The 25,463-nt window shown below is 41.7% G+C and overlaps 1 protein-coding gene across 4 annotated transcripts in view; it reads right to left on the bottom strand.

Moving 5' to 3' along the window:
• The window catches only part of LOC127197376 (chromatin remodeling regulator CECR2), a 105,688-nt gene that overhangs the window by 52,544 nt on the left and 27,681 nt on the right, over positions 1–25,463 (bottom strand). The window lies entirely within an intron of this gene.

The raw sequence follows: 25,463 nt of genomic DNA, 5'->3' as shown, positions 1-25,463 counted from the left end.
AAGGGACAGCCCACACTCCTGGGCCATGGAAACAAACACAAAGAGGTGCTCAGCACACATACAAAACAGTATTCTTAACTTCATTTCTAAAGTCCTGCATGCTTAACAAACACAAATTTGTGACTGTAGACACTCTAATGACAGGGCACTGCTAAATTCCTTTCATATAACCTATTACACATTTACCTAAAGCCCTTCACTTAAACAACACTGATGTTTTCTCTTATATGCTATGTTCCTTAAACAAATTTTCTTTAATCTTACTAAAAGAGATGGTAGAAAAATTTTCTTCTACTTCCAAGTAAGGACAAAGATCACAGATCTGCATAATTGCCAACCAATCACAATAATGCTTTAAGTTCATTAGAGACAAAGGAAACAAACAAAAACACTTAAAAGAGATTGTTTGTTGCATTTGCTTTTTTAGAGTTAAATCCTCCTAATGTGCACAGGACCAAGGACAGTGTAGGATTGGTCAGATCTGCTTCTGCGTGGGAGCAAATCCACTCTGCACAAAGGGGATCCTGAGCAGGCCCCATTGGAGGGCTCTCCCAGCTGCTATCCAGGAGAGAATGCCTGGAGTGTATGCTCAGAATGCTAGAAGAAAAAAAAGCACACTGGTCTCCAGAAGGCAACCCTGAGTTTGACAGCTGATGCTTTCTCGCTTGGTATAAGTTAATTTAATCCCAAAGGCATGTGCCATGCCAATTTAGACTGTAAAATATAAATCAGATAGAGTGCCTATAATGCACAGGGACCTGAAACCAGCTATAAACACTTTTAGTTGGCCAAGCTTATTCTATGTACTTCCAAAGGCTAGCTAACAGTCTGTTTTGCTGCTTTGCTGTAATCATTTTCCCCCAGCTTCCCAAGGAACAGAATGGATATAAAATAGTTCCTCCCTCAAAGTGGACTGCAACTCTAAAGAACCAACTTCACTGGAAAACATTAATTATACCAACAAACAAAAGTAAGCCTAGAGTGCAACTTCTGTAGCTATGTGATATTTCAGAGTTGCAAGGGGAGAAGGGAGGAGGAGGGCAGGAAATTCCTGAAGCTCTGTGCATCTTCTTGAGTTCTAGAGGCCAGAAAGTTTCCCATTTGCCATGTTCTAGGATGCAAGTGTACTGGGCAAGCAAGGCCATGTAGAAGAGAAATCTGGAGAAAACGGGCTATCCATACCCAACTTCTGATACCAAGCTCTAGGATGGCTTGTCTAGAATTCATGACTGAAATCAAAGTGTTCCAATCAGGGCATGTGTGGCAGCTGGGTTCCACCAACCACGGGCAGGATACAGGAAACCATCAGGTGAAAATGGCACAGCTTCCTGAACAATTTTACTTTGCCTTTTTGTTTGCTTGTTTTTACTGTTGGTCCTTGCTACTTGGAAGGTGTTCTTAATTAGATATCTGCATAAAATTTAAAGTTATAGCAGGAGACTGTGAGTTTGGAAGCTACTTCAAATGACAATTCAGGCATCAGAAACTTATTAGCATTCTCTGTCCTCAACCAGGGCCTAAATATTTTTGACTTTCTTTCTTTTTGCAGGGGGTGGGGGTAGAGGTGGGGGTAGGGGTGGGGTGGTGGTGGTGGTGGTGGTGGTGGGTGGGTGGGGAAGGGGAAGGGGATATTTAGAGGGAGTAGTTTGGAGATGGAACCTAGCATCTTGTGCATGCCAGAAAGGCTTAGCCTGCGAAATGGCTCAGAAGTCAACAGCGTAAACTTCTTGCTGAAGACATGAGCTGGGTTCCCAGAACCCACGCAGGGAAGCTCACAGGCAGCTCCAGGGAATCTGGTGCCTTCCTCTGACTTCAGTGGGCACCTGCCCTCTTGTGTACATACCCCAATATAGATAAACACATATACATTATTAAAAAGGAAAGTATTCTTTTTATCCCTACCTGAACTTTCCAGCCCAGGGGAAGGGCTTCCTCTCACCCAAGAGGCTCTTAACTATATAATCCAAACATTCGGTTCTCTCTCTTTCTCACATGCGAATGCTCTTTCCTTCTTTCTTTCTTCCTCCCTTCCCTTCTGTATCTCCCTGTCGGCACGGTGACTTCCCTGGTTCTGTTCCTTTGGACCCCATAACTTGCCCAAGAGTTGTCCCCAATAAGCCTGCTTTTATATTTAATTTGTCTTAAATTGGATCATTTTATGAGCAGAGAATATCATTCTCTTCTGGCCTTCTGGCACAAACACCTATGTGTGCAAATCCATGTGCGCGCGCGCGCTCGCGCCCTCTCCCTCTCCCTCTCCCTCTCTCTCTCTCTCTCGTGCTCGTATGTGCACAAATCAAGCTTAAAAAAAAAGAAAGAGGCAATAAATAATATTTTCAGTTCCGAGTAACGGATATCCCCAAGCAGAGAGACAGTCAGAATGCTGACGTGGAGAGGAACTAGGCTCATGAAAGCTCTCAAGTCAGCAAGTGGACCTCAAACAAGATACTCAACGAAAACTATATGCAACATATAACAATGAACCGCTAGAGCTGGTGCGGTGGCACACACCTTTAATCCCAGCACTCAGTGCCTGTGTTAGCGGCTGCTCTGAGGTCTAGCAGGAGGTAGTGAAAAGAGCCCTGAGAAGTTAAGAGCAGGAAGGAAATAAACTAGGCCATTGCAGGCATGCTCATGAAGGGAATGCTGAAATCTAATCTGCTTCTTGACTCTCTTTGTTTCCACATGCCCTGTGGTACAGCTCCCAGGTAGGTGCCCCTGATATGATTTGTCCTGACACCATAAGCTCAAAGCAACAGGGCCAAATAACAATAGCTTTAAGCCACTGCCCTCCCTTTAAGTTTTGTTATCTTAGAATCTTGTTACAAACACAGAACATTAAAGTTAATTAACCCCTATAGTATAATTTCTTTTGAAAAAAAGATTATCAGAATCCAAAGGGGGATAAACTTCATGCTATCAATAGTGCAAAATCTCAAGATAAAGAACCTGCTAGTGTTTACCCAAGCCTGCCCTTGGGGAGAGAGACTCTGATGACACTTTATGGGGGACAAATATTTCATCAGCCCTGGGATAAACTATTCCCCCCAGGCTGGGTTAGCTGGTGGATCTTGGTGTTAAGAATCTGGTGTGTAGTCGGGTGTGGTGACGCACACCTTTAACCCCAGTACTCGGGAGGCAGAGGCAGGTGGATTGCTGTGAGTTTGAGTCCAGGACAGCCACAGCAATTACAGAGGGAATACAAGGCAAGCAAACAGATACAATTTTGTTGGGAAATAGATAAAGAAGAAGAAAGGAGAAAGGACACAACTATAGTCCAGGTAGTTCCGGACAGTCAAGGCTATTCAAAGAAACCCTGTTTCAAAACAAAAGCAAACAAAAAGAAAAGAAAAAACAGTAAATCAAGAGAGAGAGGATAACTTTGGTGTTAGCACAGGGAAGCTTTAAGACAATCTCCAAACTTACACTGCTTTTGATTTGCCTGTAGCAAGTCTGTGTAGCAGCCCTGGCTGTCCTGGAACTCATTTTGTAGACCAGACTGGCCTCAACAGAGATCAGCTTGTCTCTGCCTCCAGAGAGCTGAGATTAAAGGCATTGTCTACCACACCCGGGACAAATCTACTTTCTGATAGGCCCAATGTTGCCTTGCACCATTCACAGTTACAGTTTCCTGGGTGTGGTACTTTCCTGGCAAGGAGTTCAACATATGCAGTGCTCAAAGGTACAAAATGTCTCCCACTGCAGACTCCTGAGTAAGAGTCTTGGCATGCATAAAAAAGCAAGCAGAACATTCTAAAACAAGATTGTGTCTTCCACAAACACTAGGGTATCTCAGAAAGCACAGGGGAGTGTTAGTCCAGAGTGCTGAAAGTGGAGAATATGTTAATTGGTCCAGTGTCTTGAGCTCAGTAAGTAAAGCTCTGGTCATTACCTTGAAAACTACTATAAACAGTCCAGGGCTAGCTCCTTCTCTTGAGAGCCAACAAGTTCAGGGCTACAGAGATGGTTTGGAGATTAAGAGCACTTGAACAGGACCTGGGTTAGGTTCCCAGGACTCACGTAACAGCTAACAACTACCTGTAACTCCAGTTCCAAAGAATCCAAGACTCTCTTCTAGTCTCCTGAAGTACCAGGCACATACGTGGTACAAACAGGGTCTTTCTGCGTAGCCTTGGCTGTCCTGGACTCGCTTTGTAGACCAGGATGACCTCAATCCACCTGCCTCTGCCTCCGAGTGCTGGGATTATTAAAGGTGTGTGCCACCAATGCCTGGCCCACATAAAAGATTTTTTTTTTTTTTTTAAGATTTTTAAAGAGGGGGGAGGACAGGAACTTCCTTACATAGTATTTAGGATTGTCCTTCAATGATATACTGATCAACAGTAGTAACCCATTTTACATTTATTCATTTATTTTTGTTTTGTTTTTTTCTTTTCGAGACTGGGTTTCTCTGTGAAGCTTTGGCTGTCCTGGACTTTGTAGACCAGGCTGGCCTCGAACTCACAGCGACCTGCCAGCCTCTGCCTCCTGAGTGCTGGGATACATTTATTTATTAATGTATGTAGAAGCCAGAGGACAACTTTTGGAAGTCAGTTCTCTCTTCACTCCATGTAAGTGATGGGGATAGAAGTCAGATTTTTATTTTTGCCGACAAGTGTCGTCTACTCAACCTAGGCAACCGACATAAGAACTAGTAATTTTTGACTCCTACCCAGACTCTCTTCCTGTGACTTGTGAGCAATTATAGGGCATACCTCATACTTGTCATTGCCCTCGAGTGCCAAACAGGCACGTTCCTGTGGCAATGTAGGGCACAGTGGTGCAGAATGTTCAAAGTATAATGAGAAGCCTGTGGCCCTACAGCAACAGTAAGACCCAAAGGCTGAATCCTCAGTCAGACATTTGCTTAGAAGGAGTCTTTATGACACTGAATTCGTAATTTCCTATGAAGAGATCAGTTTGGAGCAGAGACACCATGGAGGAAGCTTTCCTGGAAGAAAGTCCTATTGTTTTGTAAATCAATGACATAGCTTATTTGCTACAGAGACCTTTAGAAAAATTACGCTGTGTGCTTAGATGTGTGTTCATATGTGTGGAGGCCACAGGACAACTTATAGGGGTCCAATTCACTCCTTCTACCATACAGGTTCCCAGGACTGGACTCAGGTTATCAACCTTGGCTGCAACCACCTATTACCATTGAGCCAACTTTGTACCCCTAAGAAACTTCTGAATGCCACTATAACAACTGGGATTTGTTAAGGCTACTCAGCTACCTTGTTTTATGTTATTAATGCATATTTATTTATTAATACGAATGTTGTGTTTGCCTGAGTTTCTGCACCAGGTGTGTGCAGGTGCCCTAAGAACTGGAAATTACATGGGTTTGCCAGACACCATGTGAGTACTGGGAACAAACTCTTGCAAAGCAGTAAAGGTGCCTAACAGTAAACCCTCTTCTTTCCAGCATAGTCTTAACTGTCCTATGTGCTATTATTATGACCCAAGATCTACAGATTTCTATTTTCTTTTTGAGATATGGTCTCACTATGTCATCTGGCCGGCCTGGAGCTCACTATATGGAGCTGCCTGCCAGGCATGTTCCACCACACCTACCTAAGGGTGGGTACTTAGTTTTAAACACCTTTACTAGGGGCCAGACAATTAAGAGCACTTGCTGCTCTTGCAGAACACTCAAATTTGATCCACGGATACATGGTGGCTCATGACCATTCTTTTTGTTTGTGTTGTTTTTCAAGACAGGGATTCTCTGTGATAGCCTTGAGATCACAGCCAGCCTAGTCTACAAAGGAGTTTAGGACAGCCAAGGCTACACAAAGAAATCCTGTTTCAAAACAATAACATCACAAAGAAAGAAAGAAAGAAAGAAAGAAAGAGAGAGAGAAAGAACAGAACTGAACTACCCTCCCTTACTCTAAACACTGCCTTTCACAGAGATACTCAAAAGTATTTTGTTGCCTGACTGCCCAAGGATGCTAACTACTCTGAAACCATCCCCCGCCCCCATCTTAGAAACACATCACCACACTAAGGAAGCTAATCATGGAGAATCCCCTTTATATTAACCTTTGTCATATAATAAGATAGACTATATTAATTAAACAAAGATTTATAAAGAATTGGCTTTGTTTTTAACTTTTACTGGAATTGCCAGTGTAAGACTTAGCAGTATCAGGCTGGAGAGATGGCTCAGCAATTAAAAGCACTGTTTCTTCAGTATATTTGGTTTTCCACAGAAGCAGGTTCATTGTTCTTCCAGGTCCTGAGTTCAAAACCTGGCATCCACATGGTGGCTCACAACCATCTGTAATGAGATCTGGTGCCCTTTTTCTGGCTTGCTGGCAGAATATTGTGCAAATAATAATAATTAAAAAAAAAAAAAAAGATGTAGCAGTGTCTGGGACTGGAGAGATGCTTGCTGGTTACGAAGATTCTCCTTTCTTACAGAGGACCCAAGACTGGTTTCCAAGCACCCAAGTCAGGCACTCACAACCACCTGTCAACCCAGGGAACTGATGCCCTCATCTGGTTACCATGGGCATTCACACGACATACATACATGTACACAGGCAAACACTGATACAACATAAAAGTTTTATTTCTTAAAAAAACAAAATAAAACAAAGGAAGAAGGTAATTTTTATCAGAGTGGTACGGCTCAGACTCTTTAACAACTACTATGGATATAGAGTCATCACACTATGTTAAAAAGAAAGAAAGAAAGAAAGAAAGAAAGAAAGAAAGAAAGACAGAAAGAAAGAAACACATGAAATTTATATTATGAAAAATATATAGAAAGGAGTAAAAGACAAGAACAATGAAAGTCACATATTGAAATCCAGTGGGTCCCTTTTTGAATGCATTTATAACTTAGAAACCTAAATTCTCAAAAACGTTTTTCCAGTTTTATTTTTACATATAGGCAACTTAATGTAACTCATTCTTTAAACACTTTTTTCATTCTGTTTTTCTCCCTCTCTCCTTCCCAATTCAGGCTGACTTTGAATATGCTGTGTATTGTAGGATGATCTTCAACTCTTCTTATCTTTACCTCCCAAACACTCGAATTACAGGCCTATGTTACATGCCTGGCAAAATATTCTTTCACATTATCTTTGAACATCTTTAAAATGCACATGTAAGCTTGCAAACTGTTTTTGCTAGGTGCCACATGTACTTAGCCAGAAACAATAAAATGTGTGCTATTCAGGTGTTTCTATAGCTAGAGACACAGTAGAGCAAAACTGAAACAAATGAGACAGACATCCTGCTGGGTGGTGATAAATCTCTACACTAGGAAGAATGGTATGGGTTTCTGGGTATAAACTGCTTCTTGTATAAACTGACTGCAGGTTGTCCTTGCACATCTGAGACCCATGTGCATGCTGCAAACCCACATGGCTTGCCAAGCTGCACTCCTTAGATGATCACCCACCACTCTTCTTTCCTTAGATCTTTGAGTAAGTGGGAGATAAGAAAATTTCATTTTGGGGTGGGGAGATGGCTCTTTCAGAGGACCTGGGTTCAATTCCCAGCACCTACATGTTGGCTCACAACTGTCTGTAACTCCAGTTTCAGGGGCTCTAACACCTCTACCCCTATGCATTTTTTTTAAATGTTTTTAAAGAAAGAAAATGGCATTTCCTCCTCCAAGTACACTCTATTAGAGCAAAAGTATGCTACAGCACTTCGTCTGTTCCTGCTGGCAGTCTAGCTCTCAAATCTGCGCTCTTCCTGTCTGTTTAATCCTCCAGAGCAAGGAATGCAGGCCCATGACACCACTGCCTGTTCAGTATGATTTTTCTTACTCACTTACTAAGAACACAGCAATGTAGATTCGTGCGCATTCTGTCTCATACTCGTGTACGTTTGTTTTGTTCCATACTTCCATAAACTAACACTTTGTTTGTTGCTCAGTTATTCTAGCTTCGGCCACTGGGAGCTTTCTTAAATTGTTTATCACATGCTTTTGAAATACTACCTGCTTTCTTTCGCTCCCTTACACTTAAGACACTAAAACACCACCCAGGCCCATCTGCATATATCCTGCCCTGATTCTAAACCAGGTTTTAGAAATATCTGATATTTTTGCTTGTGGGCCCATCTTTGTTGACAGAGCAAAGAAATGTGCCTATAATTTGTATAGACACATTTCTACTTACTTCCTATGGAAGCCACTGTGTTTAGAACACACTAATGCTAATGTCTCCAGTTCTAAAACCTTGACTTTATGCATTGGATAGTTGCCTCTCTTCTGTTTGCCTGTAAATTCCAAAAGTGAGAAACCTGGCTCCTGCCAGGCACCATTCAGTTGCTGTGGGGGAAAGAGGATCTCCCCTATGCTGTCTAGCTGGAGTGAACCCTCCAGATTCACCCACATCAGCCTTCTGTGTGGCTTACAAATGTAGTTTAGCCGTTCATTCACTCACTCATTTCTAGCATGTGACAAGCCAGGAGCAGAACTGTTAACCTCATGTTTACATAACCATGAGAAACAACGCTTCTGTATAGTTTCTTTCACCCTTCACTCACTACCCAAGTTGCTTAGCTCAGTACCTCTTTTTTTCCATTTATGTTTATGGCTGTCTTATCTGTACACGTATCTGTACGCCACGTGCATGTAGTACATCTGAAGAAGCAAAGAGAGGGTTTCATATTCCCTGGAACTAAGACAATTACAAGCTTCCATGTGGGTGTTGGGAATTGAACACCGGTCCTTTGTGAAAATAGCCAGTGCTCTTAACTGTTGAGCATCTCCCCATTTTTTTCATTTGTATTTAACATTTACTTACTTCTTGAGAGAGAGAGAGACAGAGAGAGAGAGAGAGAGAGACAGAGACAGAGAGGGGAGAGGAGGGGAAGGGAGAGGAGCAACTACACTTGTTACACAGTCATATATACTCATGGAGGTCAGAAGACAGCTTACTGGATTCAGTTCTTTCCTAACATGTGGGTTCCATACTTGATCTAAAAAGCTCTTACCCTTTCAGCCATTACACTGCCCTCATTCACTCTTTTATCACTTCCCTCTACTTTAGAAGAGACTTTGGCATACTCTGATGGCCCTTTAGCTTGTGATATTTACCTGTTCTCACTGTGAAAACCAAGAGCCTCTATGGTTTCTTTCTCAGCTCAGATTCTTTCAGGGAAATTAAGGTTTGAGTAGACTCATGCATGCCTCAGTAACTGCAATGTCCTTGAACAGAAGAGGAGCCAAGATTCAAGAAAGAAACAACCCTGAGTCTGGGCAGACAATCTTAGAGTCTAAAGCGAATCTACACCTCTAGTCATTTCTGTTACTCTTCAGTAGCATTAGAGTCTTATCCTAACTACTGCATACATAGCTACCTCCTGTGCTTCATATCCCATAATTCTCTTAAACAGCACACACTTCATTAAGAGGGGAAAATCCCCAGCATTTACACTGAAACCTTTATTTTCTTGTGAAAGACTTTACACCTTCTGGTCTTTCCTACAACCCAGCAAGGCATGTTGGCAGGTTTGGTTCAGTCTTAGCTGGACTTTTGTCAAATCTGTTGAGGGAAAGCTACCTGCTTCTTTGTAGACTTACCCAGTCCTATGGTTGTATCCTTAACTGCTAATATCTGAGGCATGCCCATTACAGAATGGGTTTTCTCTGATGATGTCATAACTGACTGTTCTGCTCCCATTTTTTGTTTGTTTGTTTGTTTGCTTGTTTCTAAGACAGGGTTTCTCTGTGTAGCCTTGGCTGTCCTGTACTCCCTTTGTAGACCAGGTTGGCCTCAAACTCAGCAATCCGCCTGCCTCTGCCTGCCGAGGGCTGGGATTAAAGGCTCTGCTACAGCTCTGTACAAACAGGAAATTATAGTTGTTTATTTCGTTCTTTCTCCCACTCCCTTCTTCTCCTTCCTCTCCCTCTATTTTCATGTGACCCAGTCTGGTTCACATTCTGCCTTTAAAGTGCTGGGATTGGGGCTTGGGAGAAGGCTCAGAGGTTAAGAGCACTGACAGTCCTTCCAAGGGACCTGGATTCAATTCTCAGCACCCACATGTCAGCTCACAACTGTCTGTAATTCCGGTTACAGGGTATCTGACACCCTCACACTGACATGTATACATGAAGGCAGAACTTCCATGTACTTTAAATAAGGATTTTGAAAAAATAAAATAAATAAAAAATAAAGTGCTGGGATTACAAACATTATAGTTATAGGCCAGCCACTTTAGCTTCTCATTTTCCGTTGGCTCATGGTTATTCTTTTTTTAAAAAAACATTACACTTAAGGGATGCGTGCCTGCGTGTGTATGTGCACATGTGTGCGTGTGTATGTGTTTGTGCGTCTCTATGTGTGTGTAGGTTACACATGCTACAGTGCATGGGTGGAGGTCAGTGGGCAATTTGTGGGAGTAGGTTCTCTCCTGTTGCAGGATATTTGATCACACTATGAACCCTGAGATTGTATTATTTACTGTAAAAACCTGTTTCTGGTTGTGGTGTATGCCTCAGCCCTAGCACAAATCCTTAATCCAAGATCTTTCTGCTTTAATATTGTAAACAAGATTGAATAAAGACAATCATATGTCAAGAGGCAGAGCAAAGAGCCACCTGGGAGGAAGTGAACATAGGATTACTAAGAAAATAGCATAGAGAGGAAGAGGAAGTCAAGAAGTACAGATAGAGAGCCACAAAGATGTAGAAGGGAGGGACATTAGTTTGAGGGAGTTTTGAGACAGAGTGGGGAAAGGAGATGCCTTCTGTGATGTCAGCTGAGGAGGAAGGTCAGCTGGGTGCTTTCTCTGCCTCCCTGAGCTAGCAGGCTTTCACTCCAACATTTGGCTCCTGAGTCTTACTGGGTTTAAGGAGAGGGAGAGAGGGAGAGGGGGGGGGGGGGGGGGAGAGAGGGAGAGGGAGAGGGGGGGGGCAGAGGGAGAGAGGCCAGCCTGGTCCACCCATGTAAGTGTTCCAGGCCAATCGGGTATAGGGTCTCAAAAAAACAGCACTGGTTCATTACTCCATATAAGACATTTTCCCTTTCAGAAAGGGAAAGAGCATAATTTACTGTTGGCAGCTACAGTGTTAACGAACTGAATAATGATGAAAAGGCCCAGCAGGGTACTGCTGCTGTCAAACTCCTATTCTACAGATACAGGCAGACACAGGGTCACTTCCTGTCACCATAACTCACAATCTGATGTGGATACCTTTTATAAGTTGTTATTAGTCAAGTTATTGATTAGTTGGCCTTAAACTCCCTAAGTAATTATTTGCTTCAAATTGATAAAAGTGTAAATAGAGCCTAAGATGTTCATGTTTTGTTTTTCAGATGTTGAGTTTTAGGGCTGAATTGAAAGAGATATTACAGTACTCCGAGTAAACTCTGACTATTAGTATTGCTGGCAAAAACTGCCTTTCATCCTGACCTTTCTACGAGAACAGGTCAAATTTAATAAGTAGTTTCTCTCAGCCCTCTTCATAACAAATCTAGGACATTTCAGTTATATGACTGCCCTGGCATCTTCAACACTCTCTCCCATGGCTTCGGGGCACTTACTTACCATCTCCCCAGTATTCCTTTTGGGACTTCTCTGCTGGTTCCTCCACTCCTGACTCTGAGGCTAGCATCATTATATCTTTTCAGTGTATTTATTATTTTCTGAAAGAAGCTAACCAGCATCTATAAACCAATATTCGTAAGATCCTAACTCTGTAACAGAAACCTTAAATTTTAAGATCATGAATAGCTCGAGGCCAGCCTGGCCTACAAAGCAAGTCCAGGACAGCCAAGGCTACATACAGAGAGATCCTGTCTCAAGGAGGGGAAAAAAGATCATGAATAGCACAGTATAAAAGTAAAGCATGTGGAATATTTTTGTGCCTACTCTGAAGTTTGATCTGTAATAGCTTAGCAATTACATCTATAAAATTTGTTTCTGTAGACGTTGAATTGATAAGTATTTAGTATAGTAAAGTTTTAAAAAAACATGTTGCTCTGAGGAAAAATTAATTTCATCTGTGTGCTTAAAATATAAGCAGAGCAGGAACCAGTTTGGGAGTCTAAGCAGTGCTAAAGCACACCAGATGAAGTGTTTGCTGAAAGTATATAATATGAGACTCCCTTTGGTATAGTAGAAGAGAAGGAGTTGTGAATGCTGAGTTGGTTATTTTCCTGTGGCATTAGTATGTTACAGCCCTGTGTGGTAACACGTACCTATAAACCTAGCTGAAGCTGGAGTGTCTCTTTGCTCGCAGTTTGAGGTCCTGGCCAGCTTTGATCACATGGCAAACCTAACTCAGAAGTGCAAACAAATAGTCTGGACACAGGACACAGTCAATTATGTGCTTGCCATATAGGCATTAAGAATTTAGTTTACAAAAAAAAAAAAAAAGGCTTTAGTTCAGCCAATGGGGCTGTGGTGGCACACGCCTTTAATCCCAGCACTTGGGAAGCAGATGCAGGTGGATCTATCTCTGTGAGTTTGGGGCCAGCCTGGTCTACAGTGTGAGTTCCAGACAGCCAGAGCTGTTACACAGAGAAACCCTAACTCAAAAACACACACACAAAAAAGACCTGAGTTCAGATTCTTACCACTCAACGTACAAATCAAGGTGTGGTGATACACACTTATTATCTACACACACGCACCCTCCTCATATATACACAAGGAAACAGATAAACAGCCATGTTTTATTTACCAGTCAGTAAACCTGAGTGGTGCCTCATCTTCCCAATGATGTATGACCCAGTAAAACTTTTTTTTTATTAATTTATTCGCATTACATCTCGATTGTTAACCCTTCCCCTGTTTCCTCCCATTCTTCCCTCCCTCCCATTTCTCTCCTTCTCCCCTCCCCTATGTCTGTGACTGAGGGAGACCTCCTCCCCCTATATATGCTCTTAGAATATCAAGTCTCTTCTTGGTAACTTGCTATCCTTCCTCTGAGTGCCACCAGGTCTCCCCATCCAGGAGATGTGGTCAGACAAGGGGCACCAGAGTTCATGTGAGAGTCAGATCTCACTCTCCACTCAACGGTGGAGAATATCCTGTTCGTCGGCTAGGTCTTGGTAGGGGTTCGAAGCTTACTGCCTATATTCTCCTTGGCTGGTGCCTTAGTTTGAGGAGGACCCCAGGATCCAGATCTGCCTATCATAAAGTTCTTCTTGTAGGTTTCCAGGACCCTGTGGGTCCTACTATTACCCCTTTCTTCCATGCTACTCTTGCCTAAAGTCTCAATCGGATGTCCTCTCCTCTGACCCACTTTCTTGGTAAGTAAAGATTTTCATGGTACGTATCCCTTGGACTAGTGTTTTGATATAAGTGAGTATATACCGTTTGTCTCTTTTTGTTTCTGGGTGAACTCACTCATTATGATAATTTCTAAATCAATCCATTTGTCCACAAATTTCAGGAATTCCTCGTTTTTAATAGCTGAGTAGTATTCCATCGTGTAAATATACCACAGTTTCTTAGTCCAGTCTTCTACTGAGGGACACTTAGGCTGTTTCCTGACCCAGTAAAACTTTTAGGGGCAATACTGACTGATATACATAAACCGATCCCCGACACATCAGTGCTGGGGATCCACCCTAGCACCTTGCATGTGTTAAGACATGTGATCTGCTAGACTCTTAAGATCTGCCTTTTATCCTCAACTTTTTTTTTTAAGGCCAAAGTTTCACTTTATTGCCCAGTCCTAGTTTTAGCTGTTCTCCTGCCTCACTCACCCACTTGTCTAGCTAGGACTACAGATGGTACAGATGGTGCCACCACATTCAGCAAGAGCTGCTTTCTGTATATGTCAATGTTCATTGTGTGCTCATTTACTTTTCAGAAGTAGTAGAACCCTAAGACAAGTGAAATGTTGGAAAGACTGTGTAACTTGCAATGTTATTAAGTCATTCTAGCCCCTCAATAAGAATGTTTCCCCCCTCTGTGTAGCCCATGGCTTTCCTGTAACTATGTACAACAGGATGGCTTGAAACTCAGAGATCTATCCACATTTGCATGCTATGTGCTGGGAGTAAAGGCACACACCACCCAGAACTTGATGATGATGAAGGAGGAGGAGGAGAAAAAACTGGCTTTTACATAGATTTCTTATGTTTGGTCTTTTGTTTTGGGGGGACATGGTTCAGGAGACAGGGTTTCTGTGTACAACCCTGACTGTCATGGAATTCTGTGGATCAGGCTGCCCTGAAACTAATATATCTGCCTGCTTCTGCCTCCCCAAGTGTTGAGATTAAAGGCATGTGCCACCACCACCTGACCAGATGTTTAAAAGTTACAAAAATCTGCCCAGGTGTAGTGGTGCACATCTTTAATCTTTGGCGACAGAGCTGGGCAGATCTCTGTGAGTTCCAGGCCAGATTGTTCCAGTGGGTTGGGGTGGGTGGGGGAGAGTAGGAGGGAGCGAGAGAGGGAGGGAGGGAGGGAGGGGGAGAGAGGAAGAGAGAGAGAGAGAGAGAGAGAGAGAGAGAGACAGACAGACAGACAGACAGACAGACAGACAGACAGACAGACACACACACACACACTCTCAACAACAAAAGAGTTAATGAAATACCTCAATGGGTAAAATAAATTGCATAGCAAGACTAGGCCAATCAGGACTATAAGGAGAGACTGTCTCAAGCACACACGTATGTGTATATATGTACGTACATACACACACACACACACACACACACACACACACACACACACACACACACACACACACAGTATGTGTGCCCATGGGTGGAGGTTAAAGTACAATTTGGAGGAGTTGGTTCTTTCCTTTGGCCTTGTGAGCTTCTAGGGCAGAACTCATGTAATCTGGCTTGGCATCAAGTAGCCCAGCTTTACCTGCTGAGTCCCAGCCCCAAATTTGCCCTTTCTAGTGGATTTAAAGTAAGTTAAACATGATCTTGAAGGTTGAAGCCAACTATCAATGTAGTGTTTCATAAGAATCTTAAAATGCTTTTCATTTCAATACAAAAATTTAAAAAGATTTCAAGAGTTCTAGAGGGAAATTGGTTTTTCAAGACAGGTTTTCTCGGGCTGGAGAGATGGCTCAGTGGTTAAGAGCACTGGCTGCTCTTTCAGAGGTCCTAAGTTCAAGTCCCAGCAACCACATGGTAGTTCACGACCATCTATAATGGAATCTGATTCCTTCTTCTGGTGTTCATAGAACCAGAGCACTTATATACATAAAATAAATAAAATTTTAAAACAAAAAAACAGGGCTTCTTTGTGTAGGCCTGGCTGTTCTGGACTGGCTTTGTAGACCAGACTAGCCTCAAATTCAGAGATCTGCCTGCCTCTGCTTCCCAAGTGCTGGGATTGAAAGTGTGTACCACCATGTTCAGCAGAAAAATTATTCTGATGAGTAACACCAGTTTTCAATAGAAAACTTACTGAAAATTGCAATTGCTTCCATTAAACCCGATACTGATGCATTAGTTTTGAGTACAATGTCAAATATTCTACTAGTTTTATGTTGACCTTTTAATTTCAAAACCTTATTTTATGTGTGTGTTTGCCTGGCTGTACATATGTACATTTGTAGACATACATACATTATCTCAGAATTCATAAGAGGGTATCAGATTCCTTGAAATCAAAATTATAGGCGGTTGTAAGCTGCCATGTAGGTGCTGAGAAATCCCAGTCTTTTGAAAGAGGACTGAAGACTGCTCAACCATCCCTCCAGCCATCCTTCACTAATGAAGTTGTGGCTTATGCCTTTAAATTCCAGCACTTGGGATGCAGAGGCAGAAGCAGGAAGATCCCTAAGAGTTTAAAGCCATCTGGTCTATACACCGAGTTAAATTAGGTCTTAATACTTTTGAATACACACTTTGTGGCCTGCTCAGCAATTTAAATAGACTATCTGAATGAATGAGCTGCCACAGAGCAGACACCACTCACAGGGTTGGGGGCGGGGGGAGGAATTTTTTTTTTATGGTGAAAAAACTGTATTTAAATTGGCCAGCTGGACTCAATTTAGATGGCTCCAGTTTTGTTGGCAACATGCAAAGCATCCTAAGCAGAAGCCAGCCATATGTCTTCATCTCTCCATCACGGCCTGATAGGGTAGTGACTCTGGCAACATAAGTCAGAGCTTCTTCACAGCCTGTAGGACCTGGTGCCTGTCAGCCTTAACGTGCACAGTGAATGTGAGTGCAATGTGTTGTTGTCTGCTCTCTTCTTCATGGCGACTCAGTGATCAAGACAACTTGAGGACGGTGTAATGGTCAAGCTTGTTTCTTCTGGGGGTGCTCTTCCAAGAGTATTTGGGCTGCTTCTGGAGCCACAGGATCTTAGGTCACCAGAAGGTGGGTGACATCCAGGTCCCTCTTTTTGTGCCTTTCAGCACTGCCTGCTTGACTTTCAATGCTCTTCACTTGGGCTTCCATTTGGGGGAAGGGATGGGACAAAAGCTTCCTTCTTCACCTTTGGGGCAGCCATTTCTTAAGAATTTTTTAATTATGCAAAATAGGTATCGTGAATGTACATCCTTAAAAAAATAAAACAAAGCAATTTACAAACCTCTCAGCATTACTGAGAGCCCAGTTCCTGATACCTAAACTTGAATCCCTGAACCCATGCAAAATTAGATGAGGTGAGTATTCCCATAGCAAAGCACTCATACAAGCAGATGGGAGAAGTTTCTGGCCAGTTATCCTTGACTCAGGGACGGAGAGATGGTGCAGGACCCACATGATGGTTGATGTCTGTTCTTAACTCCAGTTCCAGGTAATCCAGAGGCCTCTTCTGACCTCTCCAAACAAACATGCAGAACACTTAGAATCCTGCAGGTAAAATATTTGGGAGAGGGGTGATGGTCAGAACTGTGACCCTCCTATCTGTTTATATGTTCTTTTCTCCTTCTTTCTACAATGAAGAAGCAACTCTACTGGAAATTTATCCTGTGTAATGAGAATTGAAGAACTACAATAAAGAATAAACATACTTGGGGTAAGAAAGGAGCAAAGCTGAGAGAAAACTAAATTTTTATTACATGAAAAAAAAAAATCAAAGATCAAATTATTTATTAACAGAAAATATTTTTCCCAATATTAAGTAAAAATATGCTGTGTCTCTAGGGAATATTACTTTTAGCATCTTTACTAGATGAGTCTGTATCACCGCCTGGGAAAAATATTCCTACTTGTCTTAACCAATACAGTAAATTAGAGTGCATTCTTACTAGTAAATTTATTAACTCTTTGATTTTGGTATAGAAGGAAAATGTTTGTTTCTGGCTGAACCTTTGCTGTGACTAGTTCTTCTAAGGGTTAGTTCTAAGCAGAATCAAGTTTGATGTAAAGAAGACACTACTAGCATTTCTGTAACATCCCTTGTGGGTGAGTTCATGTACACTTTGGTGATGGTTCAAAGGTATTTTTAAGTGCTTATTTCCAGCTATAATCTAAAGAATTGCTTATTCATCTATGATCTGGTACTTCAGATTTCAGCTAAGGAATTTACTTGCTATATTAATGAGCAACAGCCACACTATCTGTAATCAGCCGTGGAAGCAGACTATGAAACTAAAATACAGAAACATGACCAGAATATGGGAACTGGCTTCACCCTATAGGAGATCATCGAAGCAGATACAAGGTCTATGTCCATCATATACATGTACTTGGGACCCGGGAAATGGTGTTCAAGCCTAACATAAATAACCAATCTTTTGTTGCTGGGAAGAGGCCACAACAACGTATGTGAACAGCCTTACTGCTGATAATCAAATTGTCACTGCACAACCAAATAACATTTGTTTTCTTTTGTCTCAGATTTCAAAATGTTTTCTTAAGAATTTTTCTGCCAGTTGGGCATGGTAAAGTATGCCTGTAAGCTCAGCACTCCGGGCAGGCAGGTCTCTGTGAGTTCAAGGCCAGCCTGGTCTACAAAGGGAGTCCATGACAGCCAAAGCTACACAGGAAAAACCCTGTCTGGGGGCGGAGCACGCCTTTAACCCCAGCACTGCACTCGGGAGGCAGAGGCAGGCAGGTCTCTGTAAGTTCAAGGCCAGCCTGCTCTACAAAGTGAGTCCAGGACAGCCAAGGATACACAGAGAAACCCTGTCTCAAAAAACCAAAACTGGAAGAAAAAAAAAAAAAAAAAATACAGTGAGCTAAAACAAAAAACAAACGGGGAGACTGGGAGGAGTAAGAGGCTGTCTAGAATCACTCGAGAGTTCTAATAGTTCCACCAAATAAAGGGCAGGTTAAGCTCAAAGGCCAAGCTCTCTTTTAGGCGCTCAAACTGCAAAACCAAGGGTCCCTTTTAATTCTTCCCTCCTCCTTGGGCAGACCCAGACATCAGGACACTCTCAGGATGAGTCTGACCATGATTTCTCCTCGTTGCTGTCTTCCCATTATCTGCTTCTTGAATTTAATGTAATGAGTTTGCTGAAATAAGGTCTACAGACTGTCACCCCCTTTCTATACAGAATTTTTTTTTTAAAGATTTATTGATTTTGTAGTGTTTTTGCTTACATGAACACCTGCAATCCATAAGGGAGCATCAGATCACATTATAGATGGTTGTGAGCCACCATGTGGTTGCTGGGAACTGAACTCAGGACCTCTGAAAGAGCAGCCAGTGCTCTAACTGCTGAGCCATCTCTCCAGCCCCTATCCAGATGTTTGAAACACAATTTTTTCTTCTTTTCATGTATATGTGGGTTTTTGTAGGGAGTTGTGGGTAAATCGTCTGAGTTTGTTGAGGGCTGTGTGTATGTGAGGTTTCTGTGGGGAGTTGGAGGATGGTTGTAGCTGTTGTTTCATTTGTTTATATATGGGGCTTTGTGGGGGAGGAATAGGCACATGAAAAGGGGAGAAGTTGGTATCAGGAACCTTCTTGGATCCACTTTATCATATTCTTTACTTTCTGAGGATGGAACTGTAGCAGACACCAATCTCTGAGGGAACTCCTCCAGGTCTTTGTTTTCTATTTTGGTTTTTGCTAAAGCAAGGTCCCACTCTGTAGTCCAGGCTAGCCTGAAAATCTGGGCTTCACTCTGTAGACCAGCCTGGCCTACAAATGTTTGGTGGGTGATTCTCTGCTGGAATTGTAGGTGTGCACCACCATACCAGGCTATTTTTTCTTGGTATGATACTCTTGTGGAATTTTTATTTTCTACAAAATAAGTTAAGTTATAATGTCAATCACATCTCTGGACTTGTTTCATAAAAAACATTAACCAAATAATTATATATCTAAATCTTGTTTCTATATAAAACTCTTTAATCTACAGATGCATCACCTATTAAGACCACAAAATCCAAAGATTCAGGATGAAGGCCACCAGCTAAACTCATCCTCTGGTAATAGTCTCAAAAAAAGCATTCACATCTTCAAAAGGGAGGCCACAGAACAGTACACAGGAACTATTAACTAGTGAGTATCCCCAGGGACTTTTTAAAGCTTTCAAAAGATTTGAATAAATCATACTCTATATGAATAATGGTGACTGGCTTTAAACCGGCATGCTGTAATACAAATATTATTGACTAAACAAAACTAAAGGTAAGTGGCTCTATTCATAAGATTTCACCAGAGTATACAATATCATACCGAACCTTCCACCATATTTCTCACTTTCCTGCCATTAGCAAAGGTCCAACCTTCTGTCCTGTGTTCTTCAGATAATTAACAGCCAGGGCTTGCTCCCTTGACTGGCATCCTTTTAACATACTAATAAGTCCTGAAATCCTCTAAACAGTTAGGAATTAAGAAACACAATCATTGCCTGGCGCACTTGTAATCCCAGCACTCAGGATGCAGAGGCAGGTGTATTTCTGTGAGTTGTAGGCCAGCCTCGTGGTCTACAGAGTGAGTTTCAGGAAAGCTGGTGCTACAAAAACCCAATTTTGAATAACTAAAATCGTGAGGGAAGGAGGAAGAGAGGGAGGGCAGGCACAACCATCAGAGACATGGGGTGCTGATTTCTTTGGACATCTAGTTTATTTTCAGTAAACAAACTGTATCTGTAGTGTGTACCTCCCTGAGTGCTGGGATTATAGGTGGGCACTACCACGGCCAGTCTCCAAGTTGTCTTCTAACTGCCACAGGCACAACATAGCAATGAATGTTCTTCTCTCCCCCGCCCCTCTCCTCCCTTCCCTCTCCTCCTCTCTCTCCAAAATAATAAACCTTAAATTTAAAAAACTGAAATCAGTTTAAAAGACACTTAGTATATAGGAGCCAAATCATACCAACTAGAACATTTAGTTCTTATAAACTAGATATTTGACAAGTTGTAGGACATGGTCCAGTTTGTTTGCTTTTGTGTTTATTGTGTGTACTGTTTATTTTGATTGCACACACACACTTGTGCACCGCATGCCTGTCTGGTGCCCCTGCAGACCAGAAAAAGAGGTCTGTAACTAGAATGGCTGTGGAGCCATCATGTGGATATTAGGAACTGAACATCCAGTACCTTTATTAACCACTGAGCCATCTTTCTAGATCCTGTTTAAATATTTTTAATACTTACTTATTATTTATACAATGCTCTGACTGCATGTAGTCCTGGAGGCCAGAAGAGCCACCATGTGGTTGCTGAGAATTGAACTCGAGACCTCTGGAAGAGTAGTCAGTGCTCTAACCTCTGAGCTATCTCGTCAGGCCCCTGTTTAAATATTTTTAAACTAAAACATCTGAAGAGAACAGAGGACTCTGTCCTTACTTTATGATTCTCCATACCAAGGATTCTAGGCTCAGATGTATTCTAACTAAAACAGACTCATTTCAGAATCAGGGCTGTAAAATATTTCATCTGGAATAAAGCATACTTTATTCCATCTGTAAAGGGATGCTTCTTAAAAACAAAAATATCATTAGTATACCAATCCTTTCAACCTCCCTGTTAATTTTTAACTTTTAAAAAATTATGTGTGTGAGCCAGGTAGTGGCGCCACATGCCTTTAATCCCAGGACTCAGGAGGCAGAGACAGGCAGATCTCTGAGTTAGAGACCAGCCTGGTCTACAAAGTGAATTCCAGGACAGCCAGGGCTACACGGAGAAATTCTGTCTCGACAAACCAAAAACAAACAAAATACGTGTGTACATATATGTATATGTATGTCTACCACATATGTGCAGGATTCCATGGAGGTCAGAAGAGAGCATTAGATTCCCAGAAACTGGAGCTACAGATGGTTGTGAAACACCATGTGGGTCCTGGGACTTGAACCCAGGTCCCGTTGAAGAATAGCCAGTGCTCTTAACCCAGCGTTATCTCCAGGTTACTTCATTTAAAAGTTTTATTATAAACCACTGCAAGAATAATTCTAGATCACAGGAAAAAAAATCTCACTAACATTGCTTTATTCCTATTAACCTGTAAGAAGAATTTTGTCCTAAACTATTAAAGTATGCTGAGCAGTGGTGGCACGCACCTTTAATCCCAGCACTCAGGAGGCAGAGGCAGGTAGTTCTCTGAGTTCAAGGCCTGCTTGATCTACAGGGTCAGTTCCAGGACAGCCAGGGCTACTCAGGGAAAGCTCATCTTGAGGGAGGGAGGGAGGGAGGGAAGAAGGGAGGGAGAGAAGGAGGGGAGGGACAAGGAAACAAAGATGATTAAAGTACAATAAGCAACATTCATTTTTCAATTTACAGTCAAAAATGGATTTAATGTTACAAGGATAGAGCATCCTTATTTGTAAAGAAAATAAAAAACAAACAAAAACCTTTGTGTTTCAGACACTTAGAAAAAAACTTATGTAACTCAAGTAAAAGCAGTAAATTTATCTTGTTCTTTAAGGCTTGACAAAATTTACAATTTTAAATCTTTTTAAAATCCTTATACTATTTAGGAAATTTTACTTATCATGTACAGTGTGACATCAAGAGAGGTGACATCTTAAGTTAAAATTTAATCCTCCCTCAAAAAAAAAAAAAAAAAGCTTATAAAAAAGCAAAAGTCACTACTTTTATATATCTATGACAATTTGCTGCCAGTATGAAATGCAATGGGGCAAGAAAGAAGAGAAAATAGAGAATGACCACACAATCACACAAGCACACTTGGGCACCCCAGGAGGTGGGGTGTGAGGTATATAACTCAAGAGACTCAATAAGTGGATATAAAAAAAGAAGCTTGCTAAGGAAAACAAAATTCTCATTTTTGAAGAGTATATATGTCAATACAGGATGATTGGAAACCCAATAAGCTGCAATTTAAGATGAAGACTGAAGCAGCAGCAAGATGAAAGGCGGTCCCTTTAACGTTTGCTCCTGGAGTCCAGCAACTCTCAGCAGTTGGCTGGAGACTGAGCTGGAAGATCCTGTGGAGCTCCAACAAAGGGACGAAACAAACTCAAGTTCCCAGGGCCCCCTCCGGACACCCAGTGAAACAACTTGATAAATGATTGCTCTGTCAAGAGACCAAGAGATGGGGACGTCTGGAAGCAGAGGGGGGATGTATCTAATTTAGGAGGGGGATGGTGAGGAATGGCAAAGAGCACCATCACTTGTCACACAACATCTGGCCAGAAAACCCTTAAGAAAACATTTCAAGACTCCACAGTCTAAGAGCTGAAGCCTAATGTTAGCATTTAGCCAGGAACCTAGCAGTCTGGCCCTTCCTAAGCTACTTTGATTTTAAGGGAGAAACTTTCTACGTTCCATAACCCATCCTTCTGCCTCAACTCCAATCTTAAGAAAGCATTCATTACTTACTCATTTAGGAATGACAAGAAAAACACAAATTCCTTTTCTCTCTATTTCACACCTAAAGACCTAATTCAGACCTTGCAGGCAGAAAGGTATAAGGGCCCAAAGTATACTCAGTTTAAGAGAACAATTGTCATTCATGTGGGTGTATTTTTAATTTAGGAGTTCGTGTATGTGTGTATGTGCGCGCATTTTTAATTTAAGAGTTCCTATCTGAAGCCCTTAAATCTCCTCTTTCCCTTCCTTTAAGGTAAGCACAATTTCTTCCAGGCCAAAGACTGGCATGGGTTTCAAAGGCTTTAGTGACAAATTCAATCAACACACAATGAACATCTCTACTAAGAAAAAGGTAATCAGAACTTGGAGTTTATAATTTAAAAAAAAAAAAAAAAAGGCCAGGAACAAGCAAGTAACGAGTTCTTGACTGACCAAGTCTTTCTTATGTCACTTCAAATTGTAACTTGCTGGGCTAGATAATTTGTAGTAAAAGCACTGTACATTGTACTGCTGTGCAAAAACAAAACAAAACAAAAACAAAGTCTGTGAAGGCCAAATTAACTTTTGATTGTAATAAAACATAATTCAGACTTAACAAATCAGGCATGGTGGCTTACCCTGTAATACAAGAACTTAGAAGACCAAGACAAGATGCCTACCAACATTTCCAGGACAGCCTGGGCTAAAGTGATACCAGAACATCGGCTATATTTAACCTCCAGTTAAAGAGGCATTCTACAATCTATAAAAGAAAAATCAGGAGAAAAATCACTTAAGAAGGTTGAGTTATACGGTCATGTTCTCATTTTTCTTAAAAGCAAAATATCTTGTGAATTTTTCTAGAAAAAAAATGTTATGTATGGCCTGTCAAAAAATTTATTGGACTACATGAAAGTGGCTGTTCTGTGAAGAATCAATCCCCTTGCTAAGTGCTCAAATCACCTCATCAGGACACAGTTCTAAAGGGTTCCAGCACTGAAGCTAACTCTAATCAACAGTTCACAGAAGAGATGGGCTCAATAGCACAAACTGTAATCTCAACATTTAAGATGCTGAGGCAGGATGGTTGCTACAAGGCCAAGTTTAATCTGATGTGTAAAAAACTACAAAATTCATAGCATGCAAAAAGTAAAGCTCTAATTGCCATTTTGAAAGAATTTACAGAAAAAGAAAAGTGAAGGTCTCCATTTAGAAACATCAAAAGCTCCAATTCTGATTCATAGTTCTGCTGGGGCTAATGTGAAACTGCTGCTCCCTTTCAACATAGCCAGGTACCCTCCATTTCAGTGTACCAAAAGGCCAACCCCTGTCAGCTTACCTATCCAACTCTCAGTGAACTTTGACATTAACAAATTCTATGAAAATGCTTAGTGGATGTTCTTTCCAAGTCAACCATTCATGAACCTTTTTTCCCACTGGTCATAAACAGATAATACTGACATTATTCAAGGCTCCACTCTCTTGACGTTTTCCTTTTGCCAGTAATCTCAGGATTTAATTGATACAATATTCTGGCCAATTAAACAGTATTTGGGACTGGTGAGATAGATGGCTTAGCAGTTAAAAGCACTTCTTCCTCTTGCAGAAGATGCAGGTTCTGTTCTCAGCTTCCACACAGTGGCATATAACCTATAAGACCTGATGCCTTCTCTTGACCTCCTGCACACATGCAGGCACATACACACATGCAGGCAAAACCATCATACATGTAATGCCTTTCTCCTAACCAGCAGTACACTGGTGCCCCAAAGTGAATATAAAGAGAACAACTAATAAATGGCTATACCTGTGAATTCACAGACCTTGTATCAATGAGCCAGGCAAACTTTTAGGGTAAGTTGGGGGAGGACTCAAAACTCCACCACTAGCTTAGGAGCGTTGGCAGTTGAAGGTTGCTTAAGTAGGAAAGTGGCCCCTGGTAGGTGCCCACGCTCTGGTGGATGTTCCTACCAGCATCCACATGCACACAGCAATGCCTAAACTCAGTGGACTATGAGGACATGGAAGTTGGGAGGGCATGAGGTATAAAAGGCTCTGCACAGAGCTGGAAGGGATATAAGAAGTTGTGATCAAAATATATTATGTACATGTATGAAAATCTCAAACAATATATAAAAATGAGTCTTAATAAATAAATGAAACTGGCCAAGCTGTGGTGGTGCATGCCTTTAAACCCAGCACTTAGGAGGCAGAGGCAGGCGGATCTCTGGGAGTTCGAGGCCAGCCTGGTCTACAAAGAGAGTCCAGGACAGCCAGGACTCTGTTACACAGAGAAACCCTATCTTAAAAAAACAAAAACAAAAAACCTAACAAAAACAGCAACAACCACTAACAAAAATATAAAACAAAAGAAATGAAACTGATAAAGAATAAAATACATAAACAGCATCTGAGCTGGAGAGAAGGCTCAGCAGTTAAAACTTATTTGCTGCTCAATCATGAAACATGCACATTCAGAGGACCTCAAACTTTCCAAGGAACCGATGCCCTTTTCTTGTCTCCTGGGGCATACAAATAGTCACATTCAGACAAACAGACAGAAGTAAATAATATAAAGAAATAATAAACAGAATCTGAGGTAAGATGGAAGATAAGAAACAGTAACACCTTAGTGGTGTGGGAGAGTTCTGATCAAAAACTCTGTTGAACTTATCATTGATTGACACACTGAGAAAGGAAATGGATGTAGGTTAGAAATACAGCTCAGTTAGTACAGTACACACGCAAAGCAGAGGTTCATCCCTTGGCACAGCATGAAGCCAACATTGTGGTGCATGCCTGGAGTCCCAGTGCGCCCAGGCCATCCTCCCCCTACAATGTGAATTCCAGT

Source organism: Acomys russatus, chromosome 13 (assembly GCF_903995435.1).
Source record: "Acomys russatus chromosome 13, mAcoRus1.1, whole genome shotgun sequence".
Classification (NCBI taxonomy): Eukaryota; Metazoa; Chordata; class Mammalia; order Rodentia; family Muridae; genus Acomys; species Acomys russatus.
The sequence above is the reverse complement of the archived record's forward strand: the minus strand, read 5'-3'. Positions and strand labels throughout refer to the sequence as shown.